The sequence below is a fragment of the Rattus norvegicus genome, chromosome 12, assembly GCF_021556685.1.
Source record: "Rattus norvegicus strain SHRSP/BbbUtx chromosome 12, alternate assembly SHRSP_T2T, whole genome shotgun sequence".
Taxonomy (NCBI): domain Eukaryota; kingdom Metazoa; phylum Chordata; class Mammalia; order Rodentia; family Muridae; genus Rattus; species Rattus norvegicus.
This window is the reverse complement of record NC_141545.1, coordinates 34020849-34027550: the sequence shown is the minus strand read 5'-3', so window position 1 is coordinate 34027550 and position 6702 is coordinate 34020849. Positions and strand designations below refer to the sequence as shown.

At 43.5% G+C, this 6702-nt stretch overlaps 1 pseudogene; it reads left to right on the top strand.

The window, feature by feature from the left end:
- Nucleotides 1–4910: 4910 nt before the first annotated feature.
- LOC108352440 (40S ribosomal protein S25 pseudogene) lies at nt 4911–5315 on the top strand (annotated as a pseudogene).
- Nucleotides 5316–6702: the final 1387 nt, after the last annotated feature.

Below are 6702 nucleotides of genomic sequence, written 5' to 3'. Positions count from 1 at the left end.
ACCAAAGCACCTGGGGGAGGAAAGTGTTTCTTTTCCTTATACTTCCACAGCACTGTTCATCACTGAAGGAAGTCAGGACAGGAACTGAAAAAGGACAGGAGCCTGAAGGCAGGAACTGATGCAGAGGCCATGGTGGAGTACTGTTTGCTGGCTTGATCAGCTTACTTTTTTCATATAATCCAGGACCACCAGCCACAATAGGCTGGGCCATCCCTTACCAAACACTAACTAAGAAAATGTTCCCACAGGCTTGCCCGTATCCCAGTCTTATGGCGGTATTTTCTAAATCGTGGTTTCCTCTTCTCAGCTCTACATTGTGTCAAACTGAACAAAAAGAAAAAGGGCAGGAGGAGAACAAAGAGGAGGAGGAGAGAGACGAGAGTGGGATTTAGGGCATTTCAAATCACAAGACAAACATCAGCTTTCGTGTCAAAAGATGAGCTGTCTAGAAAGGAAGCCCTCCTAATAAGATGCAAATTAAAGCTTGATTTCTAAGAAATTATGTGCAGAGAGGTGAGGTCCTATAACTAATGGCTTCCAGTGAGGTACGGTAGGAGGGGATGCTAGTCATTTATATACTACAAGTCACTGGAACCACTGGCACGGCCTCCAGAAATGTTTGTGGGGTATCCACGAGAGAAGACTACTTGGACATGGGTTTAAGCCAACATAGAGTCGCTGCAATATAGACAGCTATGAACACTGGGTTTTCAAGATCCCAGGGTCGCCCTAAGCCTTTCTCAGGATGAGCTCGTCAGGACATGAACGATATCGTGGGTTGACATACTTCAGATGCAAGGACGGTTAGCCAGAAGTGGAACTACAGCAGCCGAAAAGCAAGGTAGTACATTCAGAGACTTTCCAGGAGCTATGGACCTGCGCGGATTAGAGCTTTGTCTCCCTTTTGGCTGGTGGAACGGTCTACGTGTTCAGTTTTAGGGCCTGAATGACTTCCATCATGGAGTCGGTCATGTTAAGTTTGGGGACCTATGAAGTTCTGGGGCCCTGTTACAAAAGGAACATGACTTACTTGCTTGCTTTTGATGTCACGTTAAGAAGCTACTTCTCTTAGGCCCGACTGCATAGGAATGGTGCTACCCACAGTGGACTCAGTCCTCCTACATCAATTAGCAATTCAGTCAGTCAAGCTGATGGAGGCTTCTCCTCAATTGAGGTTGTCTCTTCCAAATTGACTCTGGGTGGGTCAAATTGACAGCTTAAGCTAAGTATGATGCTGTCTTAGTTACTACTCTATTGCTGTGATAAAACACCACGACCGGGGCAACTGATAGAAGTGAGGGTTTATTTGGAGTTTGCAGTAATAAAAGGAGAGAAATCTATCAGCATCATGGCAGTTTTCGTGGCAGTAGGCTGGCAGGCATGGTGCTGGAGTAGCAACTGAGAACTCACATCCTAGTGCACAAATAAAGAGCAGAGACACACTGGGGATGGCCCAACTCTTTTGAAACCTCAAAGCCTGCCACTCCAGTGACACCTTACTTTAAAAAGGCCACATCAATCACTCTTTCTCAAACAGCCACCAACTAAATATCCATGTATTCAAAAGCCAGAGACTTAAATGGAAGACATTTCATTGGTCTTACCACAGCAATATAAAAGTAACAGACCAAAGTTGGTACCAGGAGTGGGGGGAATGCCATGAAAAAAAATTACCATGTTGGTTTTTTGGAGGAATTTGAGAGTTTAGACTAGAAAAGTGGTTGAACATTGTAAACAGAGCTTAATGGACTATCCATATAGGAATTGGAAGACAATAATGATGAGAGCTTTGTGGACCGAGGAGGTCCGAATCAAGAGGTTTTTACAGGGGGATAATATTAATAACTGAGCTAGGGACCATTCTTGTGATATTTTTGCAAACGATGTGGCTGACTTTTTCCCTAGTTCTAAGAACGTGCCTGGTGTTAAATTGGGGTTGAGGATTTAGCTCAGTGGTAGAGTGCTTGCCTAGCAAGCACAAGGCCCTGGGTTCAGTCCTCAGCTCCGGAAAAAAAAAAGGAAAGAAAAGAAAAGAAAAGAAAAGAAAAGAAAAGAAAAGCAATGGACTGCTTACTTTGGTGGAGGAGATTCCAAGACAGTCTAATATTGACTCTGTTGCGTGGTTATTAGTGATCGCTCTTGCGTGAGTCTACAATGAAAAAGAACAGGCGGAGCAAAGAGAAAAAGAGCACCAGGGAATTTAATGTTGGAACCAAGCCTGGTGCTGAAAGAGATGAGAGAGTTCAAGGAGAGGCCTGATCAGCACAGACTAAGGGAGGGGTGTCCTCGGGACAGGACCTCACCCAGATAAGCTTCCAACTTGTGAGAAGAAAAGCCTGAAGAAATGTTCTGCCCCTATGAAGAAAGAGCAAATTAAGTTGCTGCAAATGTGACTTTTGGGTGGGCTGGTTTCACTAGAAGCTGATCGGCAAACTTGGCAGTGCCATCTCTGTGGTACTGGCTTTTGAATCATGAAGGATACTTTAGGAAGAGGGTCCTGGAGAGCCACAGAGACAAATGTGTGGTGGGGGCCGCCCTGCATGAAAGCCCTGAGAGGCCGTTGTGTGAAAGTTGTTTGTTTGTTTTGGTTTTTTTTTGTTGTTGTTGTTGGAGATCCTGAGATGTTAGAGGTGCCGGAGCCTTGGAATATCCGATAAGAAAGGTTACAGACACAGAGCGCGACCTGCCCTGGCGAGAAGTTTTACCAGGCAGCAAAGCTGGAAGGGCGGGGCCACTTTGGCCCTCTGACATCAGGCACGAAGCTACAAGATTTGGAATTTGCCCTGCTGGGCTTCAATAATGAATCCTTCCTTTTAGAATGGGAATGCACGTTCTGTACGTTGTATGTTGAAAGTATGTTATTTGCTTCTTATTTTATAGGGGGGTTACAGTAAAGAGATTGCGTTGCATCTCAGAGATTTTGGACTTTGAACTTTTAAATGGCGTCGAGACTGAAAGACTACGGGGGCTTTTGAAGTTAGACTGCATGCATTTTTGCATTATGATGTGGTCAGGAGTCTATGGAATCTAGAGAGTGGAATGTGGTGGGTTGAATAATCGTGGCTCCCATAGGATTACATATGTGAATATTGGTCCCCAGATGGTGGAACTGTTTCCAAAGGATTAGGGGGTGTGGCCTCGCTGAAAAAAAAAAAAGCGTGTCACTGGGAATGGACTTTGAGCCATTCCTACTGTGCTCTCTGTTTCCTCTTTGTGGTTCAGTTTGTGAGCTCTCAGCTGTTCCTCTGTCATATCTGCCTCTTCCTACCTTGCTTCACTATCAAGGACTCTAAGCCTCTGGAACCAAAGGCCTATGTCCCTGGTCATGGTATATTATCACGGCAATAGAAAAAAGCAACTAAGGTAATGACTTTGGAGTTTCTTAACATTTGCTAATAACAAATAATGCGGAAGATTACTTTAAAATGATGATTTGATATTAATAAAGTTCTGGTTTTTGTTTTTGTTTTTTTTTTTTTTTTTTTGGTTCTTTTTTTCGGAGCTGGGGACCGAACCCAGGGCCTTGCGCTTCCTAGAAGTTCTGGTTTTTATGTCTAGTTTATACACCTATTTTATTCAGAATGGCTGAACTGAGGAGGAAGGATGTACCCTGAAAGTTCATGGTACCCCCACCCCAGGCCAGGGCCCACTCTGGATAACAAAGGATAAAGGAGAGTAGTAGTTAAATGTCAGAGTGAACTTCTCTGCTGCTGACCGTGGGTCTGGTATGGCCGGCCTCCTCGTGTTTCTGTAGCCAGTTCCCAGCACTGGTGGACTAGATCTTTGTTGCGCCCACCTCGCCCAGCAAGGAAGACGCAACACCGTTGGATCCTTGTCAACAGCCTTTATTGCAGGACACCTTCATTGCTGATACGGGGAACCAAGCAGCAAGAGCACTAGCCTCATATAGACAGCAGGCTGAGGCTATGCTAATTGTCCTTCAGGGATTGGCGGAGCATGAATCAACTCATTAGCATGGTACTGCTCCCTCATTAGCATATTACCGGCCAACTGATGCCAGGTGCAAAGCCTGCCCATGCGCAGTACCCTTGTTTACCACAGGAGGGCGCCCTACAGATCTTTTTTTTTTTTTTTTTTTTTTTTTTTTTTTTTTTTTTTTTGGTTCTTTTTTTCGGAGCTGGGGACCGAACCCAGGGCCTTGCGCTTCCTAGGTAAGTACTCTACCACTGAGCTAAATCCCCAGCCCCTGGACTAGATCTTCAAACTGAGCCAAAATTAACCCACCCTTCTGTATATTGCTTGGGGGAGGGTATTTTTTGACAGGAATGAGAAAAGTAGGCAAGACAGGACCTTTCAGAAACCACTGGAAATTCTGTCCTAATGCTAAGCAAAACTTCATTTAACACATTTCCATAAAACTCGTCAGCCATCCAAACAGCATTTTTTAATATTTTATTTTATTTGAGACAGGATCTCACTGTGTATCCCTGGAAGATAAAAAATTCACTATAGGGGCTGGGGATTTAGCTCAGTGGTAGAGCGCTTACCTAGGAAGCGCAAGGCCCTGGGTTCGGTCCCCAGCTCCGAAAAAAAGAACCAAAAAAAAAAAAAATTCACTATGTAGACCAGGCTAGTCTTGAACTCACAGAGATCCACCTTCCTCCTCCATCTGATGCCCTCTTCTGGTGTGTGTGCAGGCAGCAACAGTGTACTTATATAAATAAAATAAATAATTCTTGAGAGAGAGAGAGAGAGAGAGAGAGAGAGAGAGAGAGAGAGAGGAAGGCAGGGGGAAGAGGGGAGAGGGAAAAGGAGGGAGGAAGGGAGGGAGAGGGAGAGAGAGAATGACGACGACGACGACGACGATGACGACGACGACGATGACGACGACGACGACGACAACATCTTAGTGAGGCTACAGTAGTCCTCACTACTCTCTGAGCTTCGCCATGCCACCCAAAGATGACAAGAAGAAGAAAGATGCTGGAAAGTCGGCCAAAAAAGTCAAACACCCAGTAAACAAATCTGGTGGCAAGGCCAAAGAGAAGAAGTGGTCCAAAGGCAAAGTTCAGGACAAGCCGAACAATCTGGTCCTGTTTGACAAAGCTACATCCGGCAAACTCTGTAGGATGTTCCCATTATGACTCCAGCTGTGGTCTCCAGGAGACTGGAGATCTGAGGTTCCGTGACCAGGGCAGCCCTTCAGGAGCTACTCAGGAAAGGACTTATGAAGCTGCTTTCAAAGCACAGAGCCCAAGGAATTGACACAAACGGAGGAGATGCCCCAGCTGCTGGTGAAGATGCGTGAACAGGTTCAATCAGCTGTACATTTGGGAAAATAAAACTTTATTGAATCAAAAAAAAGAAGAGAAATAGAAAAAAAAATGATCCCTGGTGTGGTGGTGCATGTCTTAAATCCCAGCACTTAAATCCACAGAGGCAGGCAGAGCTCTGTGAGTTCAAGACCAGCTTGCTCCACAGAACAAGTTCCAGGACAGCAAGAGCTACCCAGTAAAATTGTGTCTTGGAAAAAAAATAAAGAATATAATGTACTAATTTAAAAATCTCTCTATGTACACTCACTATGGTATTATACATAAATGGCATTGTAGAATCAAGTTCTAATACAAAATTTAATTAAACCTTCTTAAAAATCTGGCAACTGGATATATGAACAAAGCTATAAAATTCATGAGGCAGGTCACATATGTCTTCCATGAGTAACAGGTAAATCAAAACTAATTAATAACGAAATTATAAACCAAGATCTATGTCATTTTGAAGAAATATGTTCAGTGAAAACAAAGAGAGGTTCCCACTCATAATATGTGAGACTCTAGGTGGCTGTAATTTACCAGTTCCTTTAAAATTCAGTCTGCGAATTCTATCCTGAATTCTATAATTATCTTCCCAGTCATTATGCAAACAGATCCATGTGCAATTCTCCTCAAATTTACCATTAGACTGTAATAGTTGGACATCTGAGTCCATGTAAATGAATGCCAAATATTTATGTGTGCTTTTTTAAAACCGAAAAGGTGATATGAGGGAGGGGGGGTTCTGATAAAATTTTATAGTGATTCGAGATCCAGAACTTTAGAACATGTTATTCTATTCCTGTAACCCTCATAATTTTGGGATAATTATTAAAATAGGTGAATAAAATTATTCATACAAAATAGTCTCCTATGAATTGTTTAATATATGACAGCACAGGGAAATCAATTAATAGGGTCCTAGTTCCCAGTACCCTATTAAGCGAAATCTGCCACCTGCCTTCCTGAGTATGGTGGCTCCATTTCTGTGACAAAATGAGATATCATTCAATACACGCCAGTGCTAACATGTTGAAAGCCTTTCTCTGTTTACGAAAACCAACATCATGTGAGATCTACACAACACTCCAAAAGCCACCTTTGCGATCTGTGGAGAAAACAGATGAGTTTCCAGGAAGCAGTTCCATGTTTCTGATGGAAGGACCAGCGAGTCCTGCCTTGGACAGTGAGCAGTGTCAGGCTATCGAGTTAGTAAATGGGGGTTGGTCGTGCTTATATCCATTCACAGATAAGCTGCCTGCCTGATGCCTCTGGTATATTTTATGTATTTGTAGGATTTCTATCTTATACTAATTCCCTATGTGCATTAAAAACTAAACTAGGAGTCAAAGCATTCATGTGCCGTTTGTTTTGTAAAAGAGTTTCCGAAGTGAATAGGTGGCCCTCCTGAGCTGCGGATCCCGGG